Here is a 14,560-nt window from a genome sequence, read left to right as displayed (position 1 = left end):
GCAGGAGTCTGACTCAAAGGAAAGGAAACAGATACAAAATGAAGGCAGGTGTGCCTGGCTTCCATCCTACATTTAGTTTCCTTGTACACCAAATGAGAAGTTGATTTTTTTAAAAGCAAAATCAGCTTCTACGAGCTGGTCACAGTTCAGGGCATGAAAGCGAGGCGTTCTTAGAGCATGACCAGTCATGTGCAGACACAGGGGCATGTGACAAAAAGCATGTGGGCTAGAGGGGAAATTTTAAAAATCAAACTGTAATGGTAAAAGTAAAATGCTGCAGGTCCCCAAGTGGTAGCAGTGGGCAGCAGGTCCTGAGAACAATCAGTCCCAGGCAGGGATGATGCAGTTCCCAAGTGACTGTAGTGGGCCATGAGGGGCAGCAAGTCCCCCGAGGAGAGACAGTCAGATGGGCACACCACAAGACCATGCCAAAGATCTCCAAAGGCTGATAGCTGCAAGCCCAAGTGCACTTTCTTATCGGCTTTCTCCTGGGAGACATACTGCAAGGTGGTGGTTTGCAGCCTGATTTCTGGAAGGGAGAGCAGCAGCTAGTAGGGGTGAGTAAGTCTGGGAGACTCCAGTGACTAATATGTCTATGCAGAACCCAGCAGGAGTCTGACTCAAAGGAAAGCAAACAGAGACAACAGAGGGCAGGGAGCCATGCAGCTGGTGAGAGACAGACAGATAGGCACGCCATGTAGAGCGAGGTTGGATATTTATTTAGTGGATTATGGAAGGGGAGATGGGAGAAGAGCAGAGAGAGGAGCAGAGAGAGAGAGAGAGAGAAGGGGGAAGGGGAAAAGTGGGGAGAGATAGAAGCTGCCTCTTCAAGAACAGACAGAAAAGAGAAGGGACTCGGGACTCAGGCTGGAAGCTAAAGATCAGCTTGCCTCAGCAGACAGGGGAGGGAGTGGGCGTGGCTCATCTCTTAAAAGGACAGAGCAGACCATTGCACAAACCATAGAGGTCTTTGACGCAGATTTGGCGGTAATGTCCTCCAAGCCCAAGCATGTCTTAGCATGACCCAGGGTTCTTTTATAGCTGAGTGGTGTTCATTATATAATGTCACAGGTTGAATTATGCTTTCACCCTCAAAGGCTATCATGTAGAAGCCCTAACTTTTATGATTACATTTGGAGAAAAGACCCTTGAATTGATAATTAAGGTGAAATGGGATGAGGAAATGGAATCCTAATCCAATCGAATGATGGTGTCCCTAGAAGAAGCAACGACAGAGAGGCACAGATACAAAATATCTGGTAACAACACAGCCATGTGGCAGCCCTCTGCATGCTAGAGAGAAGCACCTCAGGAAAAACCAGCTATCCTTGCTTGCCTTTTGAACTTGGATCTTCAGCCACAGGAACACAGGACAGTAAGTTTCTACTGTTCAAGCCGCCCATCGTCTACAGCAGCACTAGGGATGTGGATCGTCCATCAGTGGGATTCAGCTCCTGCATACAGTGGATAATGCTGCCTTTGAACTCCAGTGGACAGCTCTGCTTTCAATTCTTGGAGATATATATCCAGAAGTGGATTGCTGAAGCATGGGCTAATTTTATGTTTGAAGGAAACACTGTTGCTCTCTATAGTGGCTGCACTATCTTATAGAAAAAGACAAGATCTCCTGAGTAAATTGTTAATATGGGGGTCATCAGAGAGAGTGGGGAAAGAGGAGGGGAGAAAAATGTATAGCTCAATTAAAAACAATAACTATTTTATATAGAAATAGTTATTAAAGAAAACCCCAATGTTTAAAAATAAATAAATAATCCACACATAGCTCTCTGGAGTCCTTTTCTTCACATCTTCACCAGTGTTGTCTTCCTCCTCCTCCTTCTTCCTCCTCTTCCTCCCTTTTTTGAGACATGGTTTCTCTGTGTAACAGGCTGGCCGTCCTGTAACTCACTCTGTAGACCAGCCTTGAACACAGAGATCCACCTGCCTCTGCCACACAAGTGCTAGAATTACAGATGTGAACCAGCTTCAACAGTATGTTTTAGTTTCTGTTTGTTTTTCAAGTAGCTATCCCAACATATATTTAATGACCTGTGATATTTAGTGTCTTTTTCATATGCTGCTAGCCACATGCAAGTCTTCTTTGGAAACTCAATGTCTAGACAAGTCCTTTATTATGAAATGCCATTTTGCCTTTTCCTTGCTGAACTTTAGGAGTTCTCTGTATTCTGCATATTAATCAATTTTCAGATGTAAATTTGGAAATAGTTTTTCCCATCCCACTGATTCCTTTTACTTTGTTCATACTGACTTTTGATCATCTTTGAATGTTTTCTGAAGTTCAATTTGACAATTGTTTTCTTTTGTTGCCTGGGCCTTTGTTGAAAAATCATGGCCCAGCCCAACACTGTGACATGTGGGCACTGTGTTTTCTTGTAAGGATTTATAGTTTTAGGCCTCTCAAGTCTTCTATGCATTTAGAGTTAATTTTGTCATGGTATCAGGTAAGGGTACAAGGAATACATGCAGGTATCTAGCATTCTCAACACCCTTTGTTGTCAAAACTATACTTTCCCCACTGAATATTCTTAGCGCCTTTGCCAAAAATCACTTGACCACATATGCGAGGATTTATTCTGGGTGAACTCATTTTTTGTTGTTGTCCTGCCCATGCTACTACACTGTTTTGATTGCTGTCGCTGATAGTAAGTTTGACATCAGGAAGTGTGGCTCTTCCAGCTTTGTGACAGATAGTGTCCATCATCGTGGGACAATACTCAACAACGTAAAAGGAGGCGAGGTTGAGTTCGCTTCCAGCTCACAGTCACTTCGTCATGCTGCTTCTGGGACTAAGGCCAAGCATCACTGTGGGAGTCATGCGGTAGAGCACAGTGGTGTCACATGGCAGACGGGGAAAGGGAGAAGCCAGGGTTCAGATGTACCCTGCAAAGACCTGCCCCAGTGGCCTAACTCCTCCAACCAGGCCCTGCCCGCTATAATTTCTACTAACTCCATAACAGTACTAACAGTTGGGTCCAAACATGGCAGCCTTTAGAGAATCTTCCAAACCCAGACTATAAAAAAAATTATTAGCTAGATTAGTTTGGCTATTTGGTCTCTTAATAGTTCATGTGAATTTGGAGATGAGTTTTTACATTTTTTATGTAAAATATTTTGAATTTTTTAAATAGAGGCTGTATTGAGTCTATATGTTGTTTGGGGATAATGTTGACATCTTAATAATGTTAAATATTCTAATCCACAAATATAGGATGTATTTCTGTGTAAATCTTTAATTCTTTCAGTAGACTTTATTAAATTTTTAGCATATTCTTTACCATGCTGCATACAGAATTTTCTTATAATTTCCTTTCCCTATTATTTACTGAGAGTATAGAGAGATGCAATTGGTTTTCATATTATTACTTTACCTCAGTACATTGCTGAATTCGCTTATTAGCTTAACAGGATTTTCTATGTGTAAGATCATATCACCTACAAGCAGAGTGAAATTTTCTCCTTTTGTTCCAATTTAAATGCCTATCATCTCTTTCTGTTGCATATTGTTTGGGCTAGAAATCTCAAATGTCTGCTTTTGAATAGGTGTGGGGAGGGGAGGCATCCCTGCCTTTTCCTAACGGTAAAGACCCAGCCTTTGCCCCTTCCCTTGTGCGAGTGTTTGTGCTGAAGTCTTTTCTATTGTCTTTATCAGGTTGGGAGAAGTTTCTTTCTACTGCTAGTTTTCTGAATGTAAAGAGTTACATTTACATTCGTCTCTACACACTAAACAAACACGGAAGGCTGGCTTATGCAGAAATGCTGCAGGTTTCTGTGTTTTCCCATCTATTTGCTTTTGCTAGAGGACTTCTGTCTAGATGTGACCTCACTTTGTTCTCTGGCATCTGTTGGTTTCAATTTGGAGGCTCCTGTGGTCTTGTAGGGCAAGCCTAAGTGGGAAGATATCCCATAGCTTTTGCTTACTGGCGAAGTCTTTGTTTCGAGTGACACTTTTGGCATATTGATTGTCCTCGCTGTCAGTCTTTCATTCCAGCAGTTTGAATGTGTCATCCTTTGGGCATGTAGAGTCTCCTGGGTAGTCCATGGATAACCCTACTGGCTCTAACAGGACTACATGGCTTCTCTCTGACTCTGCCTTCTTCCTCCCAGCTTTCAGATTAGTTTCTCCACCTACCTCTGTTCTGTCCTGCTCTGCTATAGGCTCAAAGCAGTTCTTTATTAACCAGTGGTATTTACAGCACAAGAAGGGAATCCCACATCAAAAAAAGAAAGAAAATAAATAATGGAGAGATGATATAGAGGTAAATGCATTAGTATGGATTTTGATCTATTGATACAATTTTGTTGCCATATACATTTCTACTCTTATTTAAGGTATTATGTTTATGCAGCTCATTTAAAATGTAATGTAAAATTAAAAATAAAATAATAGATAACCATCTACAATAATCAAACTTTTAGTCATGTTAGTTAGGTTTTCTAAATATACAGAGATATATTTCAGCTAGATATATAATCTTCAACACTTCAAAGACCTACAGAATATGGCATTTAAAAGGTTTTAAGAACTTAGACTTTTCTCAATAGTGAGACATGTATACTTCTGGCAGCACCAATTTCTTCAGAGAGGTTGATGGACATTGAAGAAACCCATTATGGAATTTATCTTCAATGTGACAAGACTAGCCATTTGGGCAAGAAACTACTCTTGCCTGGATTGCTTGATGGTATGTTGTATGAACTAGACATGCAGGATTTACAGAAAAGTGACCGCTAAACTTTCCAAAAGATGGTATGATCCCTCAGTGTTCCTGCTTCACAGAGAAAACTGTCAGACATTTTACAGGACACAGAAGAAAGTGACTGACAAACTACCAATATAGGCAAAACAGTTTTTCAAATTTCCTGCTTCAAGGAAATGTCTGCTGGATACTATGGACATGTAGGCTGAAGAGGGATGCCCCAATGTTACAGAAGAACTTTGGGTGACTGTCCATGCAGAGATATGTCTCTGTTAATTCTAGAGTATTGAAAGTTGCTTACAATGCACTTTCTGTTTTCTTAAGTAATATCCTTCTGGGGTTGTTGATGGAGTTAAAGACAGATAGTTATAGTTAGTTTTCCTTAGTTATGATAAAAGATAAATTAGATATAAAAATTTAGACTCACAAAGAAATATTATAGCTGTAATTATTGCTTGATACCTGTTTGTTATATGTAATTTTACTATATTAAACTTAAAACTTTCCTTTTATTTAGACAGAAAAGGAGAGATGATGTGGGATTCCCCTCTATATGCTGTAAAAATGTTTTATCACCCTTGATCAATAAAAAAGCTTCTTTGGCATATGGCAGGGCAGAATATAACTAGGTGAGAGAATGCAGGGAGAAAGAAGATGAAGTTGCCTGGTAGTGGTAGTACACACCTTTAATCTCAGCACTTAGGAGGCAGAGGCAGGCAGATCTCTGTGAGTTCGAGGCCAGCTTGGTCTACAAGAGCTACAAAGAAACCCTGTCCAAAAAAAAAAAAAGATGAAGTCATGCAGACACTATGTAGCCACCCAAGAAGCAAGAGGTAAAAAAACCACAAACCTCAGCGGTATAATATAATATAATAAAAATGGGTCAATTTAAGATATAAGAGTTAATTAACAAGAAGCATGAGCTAATAGGCCAAAGAGTATGTAATTACTATTAAGCCTCAGAGCGATTACTTCACAAGTAGATTTGGGAATAGGCTGGCAGAGAAAACCCAGTCCAAGGGAACCAGTGGGTCGGAGACTATTTGTAGCTGCACCTTATCTTTTCTTCATTCTTTATCTCAGTCTTTGGATGTGATCACTTCAAATGACCTGCCCCCTAGCTCACTGATGCTTCTGCTTGCTCGAGTGTGATAGTGAACCCTTCCATCCAAGTTTTAAGTTCAATCATTTTACTTCCAGCACCAACATTCCTGTTTTATCCCTTCAAAATTTAAGTTTTCCCTCTCTATTTTGAAAGCATTTTCAGAATATTTTATGCCCATTTCCAGCTTTAGTTTATCTGGTTTTGCCTGATTGACAGTTGTGTTAAACTCTTCATTTAGAAACCTGTGTGTCTTTGGGTCAGTTTCTCTTTATCGTTTCTTCGCCTGACCTTCCTTTTCCTTTCTCTTCCATATGTTTTGTGAGCTTTTGCTCATATGTAGGCATTTGAATAGTCACTGTTTCCAGTCTTTATGGGTTGGCTTTATGCTGGGGGAGATGTTGCAGATCTGCCTAGTTAGTTTTCCAGCCTCTAAACATTGCCCTCAAGTGCATCGTCTCTGGGATGGTATTTTTATTCCAGTATGAAGGGCTACTGTAAACTACGTTATTTTCTAAAATTTCCCTGCTTCTGCCTGTGAACCTTCAGATTCCATCTCTATTGTGTTTCTCTTGTTCATCACCTTTTGGTTTTGGATGCTGCTGTAGAATTACAGACTCTCTGCTATCAGCACAGTGAAGTTCTTGATTATTTTTCAGAGTGACCTCCATCCTATCTAAACTATCCCCTATTTTCCTTGAATACACCAAAGTGAGAGAAGCCATTCCCTGATACAGCCCCAGAGACATCGCAGATCTCAATTTAAAACATAGAAAGGAAGGGAGGGAGGAAGGGATGAAGGGAGGGAGGAAATAGGAAAGAAGAAAGCCCAAAGGAGAACTGGGACGTGGAATAAAGGTTTTCTTCAGGCAATACCACCCTGCACTGGGGAGAAGGAAGGGCCAAGCCAAACAAAATGTCATGAACCTTAATGTATTTTCAGTGCTTTTCATTCATTGCTTTGTCTGTGTGTTTGCCTAGACTTTGCATTTTCCCAGTCATTTCCAGTGACTGTGGGACTCAGAGTTTGAACAGCTACCTTTCTGACATTTTGATATTATTAAAAGACATTTCAGTGCCAAAATAATATTCTTTCCATTATGTAAACACTATCGGAAATTAATCTTTACCCAATACCATGACTTGAATACGAAGCAGGCTACCAAAAGGCTCATGTGTTGAAGACTTGGTCCTCAGCTAGTAAACCCATTCACTGATAGGTGATGGGATCACCAGGGCTCTGACCAAATCAGTGCTATCTTTCTCTCAGGGCTTTGTGTCACCCCATGTAGTAGGAGATAGCTTATTCATTAGTCATTCATGGGTACCAGAGCCCAGCATATGCTGGGAGAAAACTAGGCAGACCTGGGGACTTGTACTTGAAGATGAGGAAGAGAGTCTGAAGCTACTTCTGTCCTTAAAAAAACCTATGAAATAACCAGGTGGTGGTATTTGCATTGATCGTAATAATCCTGAGCCCCCAAACTCCAAGTGATCAAAATAATAAAATGGTCGGATGACCCATTGGTGTACTTACACAATGTCCTACCTGAATATAGCCCCTGGATAAAACGTGAAGACGATGACGTAAGAATTCAGTCAAGAGCTTCTTGTTAAAAAGCTGAAAGTGAAAGTGGAGCCTAAACTTGGACCAAATGCTCAAATCTTAATTTTAAAGGGATCACACTTGATCTTTATGTAGCCGATGAACAAATAAGGCGGCACACCCGGGCTCAACGATGAGGGTGCTGATGCTCGCGAGCTGCCGTATGTCATGAAGTGAAGGCATCGGGAAGTCCCAGCGCTCAGCGCGCAGAGCATGGGAGATGTGGAACACACAGTCTTAAATGGGATATCCCCATCAAATCCCTTCTGTCAAAGGTCAGGAATCTATGTGGAAAAGGAGGCAGAAGGATTGTAAGAGCCAGACGTAACCAGTAACTCCAAGGAAACATGTCCTCCAGACACAAGCCTGCTGCACGTATGAACTCCCAGAGACTGTGGCAGCCAAGGGGCCCCAGCACTGAGAGACGAAAGTGCTTTTACTTCTCACTAAGAAGCTCTGTGGCAAAAGGAGACTCGGTTTTGTTTTTTTCTAAATGAACTAAGTGGTATTTCTGCGGGTGTTTTGTCTCATATAGCTTTGTTTAGATTCTTTGTCTTATTAGTCATTTGCTTGTTTATTTTAATCTCAGATTTTGTGTTTTTATGTGCATGTGTGTATTTCTTATTTTTTTGTTGTTGTTGTTTATTTGAGACAGAAAGAGAGAGAGAACATAAAGTTGGATAGAGAATCTGGGTGGTATTGGGGGAGGGGAAAACACAATAAAATTACTTGTATGAAAAATTTTCTCATTTTAAAAAAAAAGTCTGAACCCTGAGAATAACTAGTTACTCTCAGGGGATGCATTTACTCATAGAGGATTGATCTCAAGACCAATTTAATTTCATTTATAAGAATATAGTCATTAAAAGAGCTAAGAGGGTTTTTGTAACTGAATTTGGAGCATGAGTGTACAGAAATGTTTCAAAGAGGGGACATTTAAATGGAGACCATAAGGATGACAGATGCTGGGTTGGGCAAGAATTTGGGATTATGTCCTTAAGGTAGACAGGCTGTGGAATTCCATATCCAGATCTCAACTAGTGTGAGGCGTGCATAGGAAACATAAGGTATAATTTAAAAATGCCACATGGTCCATTAGAGGAGAACTATAGCCTGTGTGAGGGCAAAGTGGTAAACGTACCCCTTCCTTCTGTCCACCTCCCCATTTAATCCCCCCACTCCAGTCTCTCCTGTGTCTCTCTATAACAATATATTATATTTCCTCTTCATTGGGAGATCTTCTTCTCCCACCTAGTCCCTTACTAGGTACCTAACCTCTGTGGATATATGGACTGTAATATGTATAGTGAAGGCATAAAAACTAACAGCCACATATGAAAAAAACATAATATTTGTCTTTTGGGGTCTGGATGATTTTTTTCTAGCCTCAGCCATTTACCTGCAAAATTCACAACTTCATGTTTTAAAGTTTATTCCATTGTGTAAATGTACTACATTTTCATTATCCATTCATTAGCTGATGAACATCTAGGCTGTTACCAGTTTCTGGCTATCATGACTAGAGCAGCAATGAACATGCATGAACAAGCATCTCCGTGGTACGCTATTGTATGCCCAAGACTGGTGCAGCTGGAGATAGATCTATAACTGGGGTAAGTCTATTCCCAGCTTCCCAATGAACCACCATGTTGAATGACAGAGTGGCTGTACAAATTTGCACTTCCACCATCAAAGAATAACTCTCCTGTGCCAAGGTTGCATTTAGTTAAGTCATGGGCCAAAGGGGTCCCACTGAAATCTCCAAACATCTCAGGCTATCCCTAAGGCTATTGGTTACTCAATAATGGAAGCCCTATTGCTGCAGATAACACTTACATATTTCATTGAGCATGGAAAAGTCAAGCAGGTACCTAATTAGAGGCATCACCCCTTCTTGCTGGTATTCGTGGTACCTGAGAAAGGGAATCGTCAACCCAGTTACAAACCTGCAGCTTACAATGGTGACCTGCCTGCATGGCACTCCGGTACAATAGGGGCACAAATGTTGTGAAAATAATCAGTCACTCTAATTAGATTTGCATCCCACTCTGCGAGATGGAACCCGTGCCTGACACTGTTAGAGTGGCCAACAACCCGAGACTGGATAGGCTTGGGATTTAGAGGAAAACCAGACACTATTGTGCTCAAGGAACATAGCAATCAAATGATTTCCAATGTCGTTCTGCTGTACCCATAGGTCAGTGCCTCACTCAGCCGTCATCAGAGAAGCGTCTTCCTGCAGTAGATAGAAACTAACACCGAGACCTACAACTGGACAATGTGTAGAAAGTGAGCGACACCGGAGCACCCAGTCCTGAGTGGGATGTCGTCGTCAAACCCTCCCCTCAAAGTTCATGGACCTATGCAGAAGAGGAGACGGACAGATTGTAAGAGGCAGAGATGATGGATGGCTAAGGAAACGCTGTCGTCAGGACACAACAGCACTGGTGCACACAGGAGCTCACAGGGACTGGGGCAGCACACACAGGGCCTGCGGAGGTTCAAGTCAGGTGGGGTTCCAGTGCTGAAGGAGGAAGTAGAAAAGGGCTCCTACTCCTAATCATGAAGCCATCTGCAGTTGATACCTACTGGCCAAGGAAAGTCAGTCCTCGCTATGGAGTCTCAGCGGGTAGATTAATCACACTCTAGGGTAGCCCTATGCTCAGCAGCCGATAGCTAATGCAAAAAGAACTCAATGGCAATTTGTAGACTTTGTCGGATACAGTTTGTCTCTGGCATTCACTGCCTTAGTAGTCTTTTGCTTGTGTATTTCAGCTTCTGTTTCTGATTGCATGTATGTGTGTGTGTGTTGTTTTTTGTGGTTTTTTAAAATTGTTTTTTAAAAATAAAAAGTGTGGACTTAGAAGGTGGGGGGAACAGAATATATTGTATGAAACCAAAGTCATTTCAATAAGAAAGGAAGGAAGGGAGAAAGGGAGGGAGGAAGAAAGACGGAAGGAAGGAAAATGAAGAGGATTGTTCCAAACAGAGGGTGTTTATTGTGAGAGCTTTTTGAGCAATAGAAAGGAGTTCAGAGCTCGGAGGAGGGATAGGCAAAAATCACCTGAGACATTCCACCAGGCATGTGGAGGTCCTGTGCGGAGCCCAAGAAAGACAGAGCACTTGTTAACAGACAACATGGCATTTCTGAGCCACTGGGGATGAAAAGGGCACATCCACAGGAGACGTCTCAGCTCCGTGTGTCTGAGTCCAGAAGGGCGTGCAGGTGGCAGCTTGGCCTGGAGTGCTTGCCCAGGCAGGGTACAAAGCGTAACCTCACAGGCTCCAGCCAGAATGGAGGTCACATCCAGATGAGTGAGGCGAATGACAGCTCAGATACAGCAGGAAAGCAACCCAGGGTGGGGGCCACAGAGACTAAGATGACTGTGTTAGATGCAGGGCACCTGTAGAGGTGACAGGACCACACACAGAGAGACTGAGAAATAAATACAGTAAGGACAACTGCAGACAAGTCTCTCTCTCTCTCTCTCTCTCTCTCTCTCTCTCTCTCTCTCTCTCTCTCTCTCTCTCTCTCTCTCTCTCTCTCTCTCTCTCTCTCTCCTCTCTCTCCCTCCCTCCCTCCCTCTCCACCTCCCCCTCTCCTTTTCCCTCTCCCTCTCTCTCTGACATAGAACATGAGACCTTGCATATCCCAAGCAATTGCTCTATCACTGAGCCATATCCTCCAGCCTCGGAGACTAGTCTCTAAATGGTCAGAGATTTATAAATATGCAAAGAGAGAAAACCATAACAAACTGACAATGCTGCAGTTAACCTGTGATTGTCAGCATACCTACACACAGGGCGCCTGTTAACCTGTGATTGTCAGCATAGCTACACACAGGGCACTCGCAGAGCTAAAAGCCCGTGAGAGGACAGTCTTTTGCTCGCCCCCTGAGAGCGAGCACCTGTGAGTCTTGACAATGTAACCCTAAGAGCACACCCACAGTCTAGATCTGGATCTCTAAATGTAGTTCTTCACAGAAATGATTTCTTTTAGAGCTGAGATGGCCACATACAAGGCAAGCCTAGATATTATACCAGAAAGTGAGAATATGCTGGAAAAAAATCAATCAGTGATATCAAAAGTACAGAATCCAGCACGAAAGGCCCACAGCTAATCAAATTTAGAGTAGTGTGAGCATCAAAATAGATTGTAGCAAGAGTCTAACTGGTCAAAACCAGAATCTACAACTCTATACTGATGGAAAGAGTAAGCAGAGAGATGAAAGCAAAGTATTTATGAAGTTTCAACGTGTCGTTCCTTCCCTTCCAGAGAGAAAAGATTCATCGTGGAAGGGAGCCAAGAAAGGAATTGTGGTCTCTTGAGTGTAATATTCGGGCGGATATCACTGAGCTAGGTTGGGCAGTCAGATAACAATGTCGAAACGCCAGGGTGCTCCAGTACAAACTCATTTCACATCCCTTAGGAGTGTTGAGTCCTCTTTCTCCTCCTCAAAACTTTCCAACCCTGCCTCAGCTCCAGCGTGGACACCCCTCTGGTGATGCTTTCGGTCTTGTAGAGATTGGCTGGACTGAGTAGCTAAACAAGTATGGACAAGACCATGGCTGAATTGGCTAAAATGGATCAAATCCTTACATTAAGGTTATCTAGTCTACAATAAATCGTGTCAAAGAGGAAAAAAGGATTTAGACTTACTATTAGAGAAGAAAGTGTTGGCTGTACAGGTAAGAATTCTGAGGCTGACCTTGACGACAATAAAAACACTATACAGTTTAAGCAACAGTTAAAACTGAAGAAGCAATATGGTGTGCATGCAACAGAGGGGCCAATGGGACAGAGGGAGCTGGTGAAGATATGACTGTAACCAAGAGCCAGGCCAACTTCTTCTGCCCCAGAACACACAGCTGGAAAAGAAAAATAGTGTGGTCATACCTATGAAGAGGAAGCTACTGTGAGCAAATTCTGGGATGAGTGAAACAAGGCAGGCTCTCCTGGAATTGGCTGCAGATATGAAAACACTGGACCTTATCCTGGATGAAGGCCTGAGAAGAGCAATTGAGAGTCACAATAGGAAGAAGAAAACTTGTCATTCTGGGTAGGAACAAGCCGCCTACCCACAGGGATGTGTGTACCCTACCTCTGCCCCAGCCTCCTGGTGGTGAGGTTAGAAATCACTTGGGAGCTGCACAGAACACTCATTTGAGATAAAACTTGATGGTCGTTGTGGTTGAAAACATCCTTTTTAAGTTAGACAATAAAAACACAAATGTATTGTGCACTGTAGTCTTTATTTTGAAGTGTTCTGTAATTTTAATAAAACCGATTATCCTCAAGAAAAAAAGAAGAAAAATTGTCAACCATAAAGGAGAAAATTTTTATGCAGCTGAATAAAAGCTCCTTGTTAAGTGATCAAGGATAACAACTGGAAATCGAGGAGAAGAACGTCCTGTCACTTCTATCATGCCAGGCCGAAGACAGGAAAGCCATCTACTTGTGAGGCTACAGCAGCACACTGAGCCATCCGCCAAGCAGCCTTCGGTCTTCAAGACTGTTAAGGTCAGAAAAGCCAGGGGAAGACGGCCCTGTCATAGGCTGAACAAAGTTGTGATCAAGTGCAGCGTGTAGCTGAGCTGTGTCTGCCCACCAACCCGAGCACTGGAACACTGAAGAGCTAAGTGGGGTCCGGATTGTAGACTGTAGTCATGAGTCCATTTTTACCTTCTCTCTCTCTCTCTCTCTCTCTCTCTCTCTCTCTCTCTCTCTCTCTTTCTCCCTTCCCCCCCTCTCTCCCTTCTCTCTTTCTCTCTCTGTGTGTGTATGTGTGTGCACGCATGTGTGACATCTGTAAAGTGGTATTTGCTTGTGATTGAAGGTGTTAGCAGAGACTGGAAGAGGGAGTCAGAGCATCTGGAACTGGAGTTCCAGGTGTTTGTCAGCTGTAGACATCAGCGTTGTGAATTGAACCCAGGTCCTCTGGAAGAGGAACCAGTGCTCTTAATCTCTGAGCCATTTCTCTTGCCCTGTCATGTAACAGGTCTTTCTTTGGACTGTCAGCTTCCAAATAATGGCACAGAAACTATTTATTAATTATGAAAGCTTGGCCTTGGCTTAGGCATGTTTCCAACTAGCTCTAAAAACTTAAATTAACCCATTTATATTAATCTACATTTTGCCACATGGCTCATTACCTCCTCAGTACCGTACACCTGGCTTCCTCTGAGTCTGGCTGGCGAATCTTCCAACTCAGATTCTTTCCCAGAGTTCCTATCTCTGTCTGGAAGTCTTGCCTATTCTCCCCTGCTTAGCTATTTGCCATTCAGCCTTTTATTAAACCAAACAGAAGGTTCCTTAGGCAGGCGAGGAAGGACGGAGACACATCTTTGCACGACGCCATCATATATCCATTTTAATTTCCTGGAAGTAACGCTGTATTGCAGATTTCACAGTAATTGCATTATCTGAAGGTAATGAGGCTACATTTTTTGGTAGCTTATTCTCAGATGAATTGAGTACAAAAGGGAATTTATGCCGTTTTCGTAATTTTCTGAAAGTTTGCAGTTGTTTCAAAACCAACACTACTGTCGAGATGGCAACCATGGTTCAGGCAGCCTCAATGAAAACGTGAGCATAGAGTCGTCTTGGCGAGATGATGAGGATGGAACCTAAAGATTGCAGACTGGAGGTGGAGGCAGTGGCAGCAGAAGAAGCCTCACAGGATGCCTGGCTGGGGGCATGCAATATTGCAAAGATATTGATAACTTATTTGGGAAAAGGAAACAAATACATGATTCATAGGAAAAATTAGGCTTGAGGGAAGATTAAGATGAATTTGGTTTTTGTGTATGATGAATCAGAAGAGTAGCTAAGCACATTGTGTGTGTGTGTGCTCATCCCTATATGTGTATGTTTCTATGTGTGTGTGTGTTTTTATATGTATGTGCGTTTCTATGTATACCTGTCTGATTTTGCTTTTTTCCTCTCAGCTCCCCGATTGTTCACACCTGTGGTGAATGAGCCTAAAGAGGAAATTGATTGCTCTTGGAAGGGTGCCAAAAGCAAAAGCCAGACCCTTTCCAAGCTGTCTCGAGAGAAAAATATGTTTTCAGTTCACACAAATTCTCCATGTCAAATGGTCTGTCACCAGCCTAGATCATCAGGGAGACTGAGAG

At 42.3% G+C, this 14,560-nt stretch overlaps 1 pseudogene; it reads left to right on the top strand.

The window, feature by feature from the left end:
- The first annotated feature begins 11,806 nt into the window (after positions 1-11,806).
- LOC142853088 (E3 SUMO-protein ligase NSE2 pseudogene) lies at positions 11,807-14,057 on the top strand (annotated as a pseudogene).
- Positions 14,058-14,560: the final 503 nt, after the last annotated feature.

Source organism: Microtus pennsylvanicus, chromosome 6, assembly GCF_037038515.1.
Source record: "Microtus pennsylvanicus isolate mMicPen1 chromosome 6, mMicPen1.hap1, whole genome shotgun sequence".
Lineage (NCBI taxonomy): Eukaryota > Metazoa > Chordata > Mammalia > Rodentia > Cricetidae > Microtus > Microtus pennsylvanicus.
This window is presented reverse-complemented; position numbering and strand designations above follow the sequence as displayed.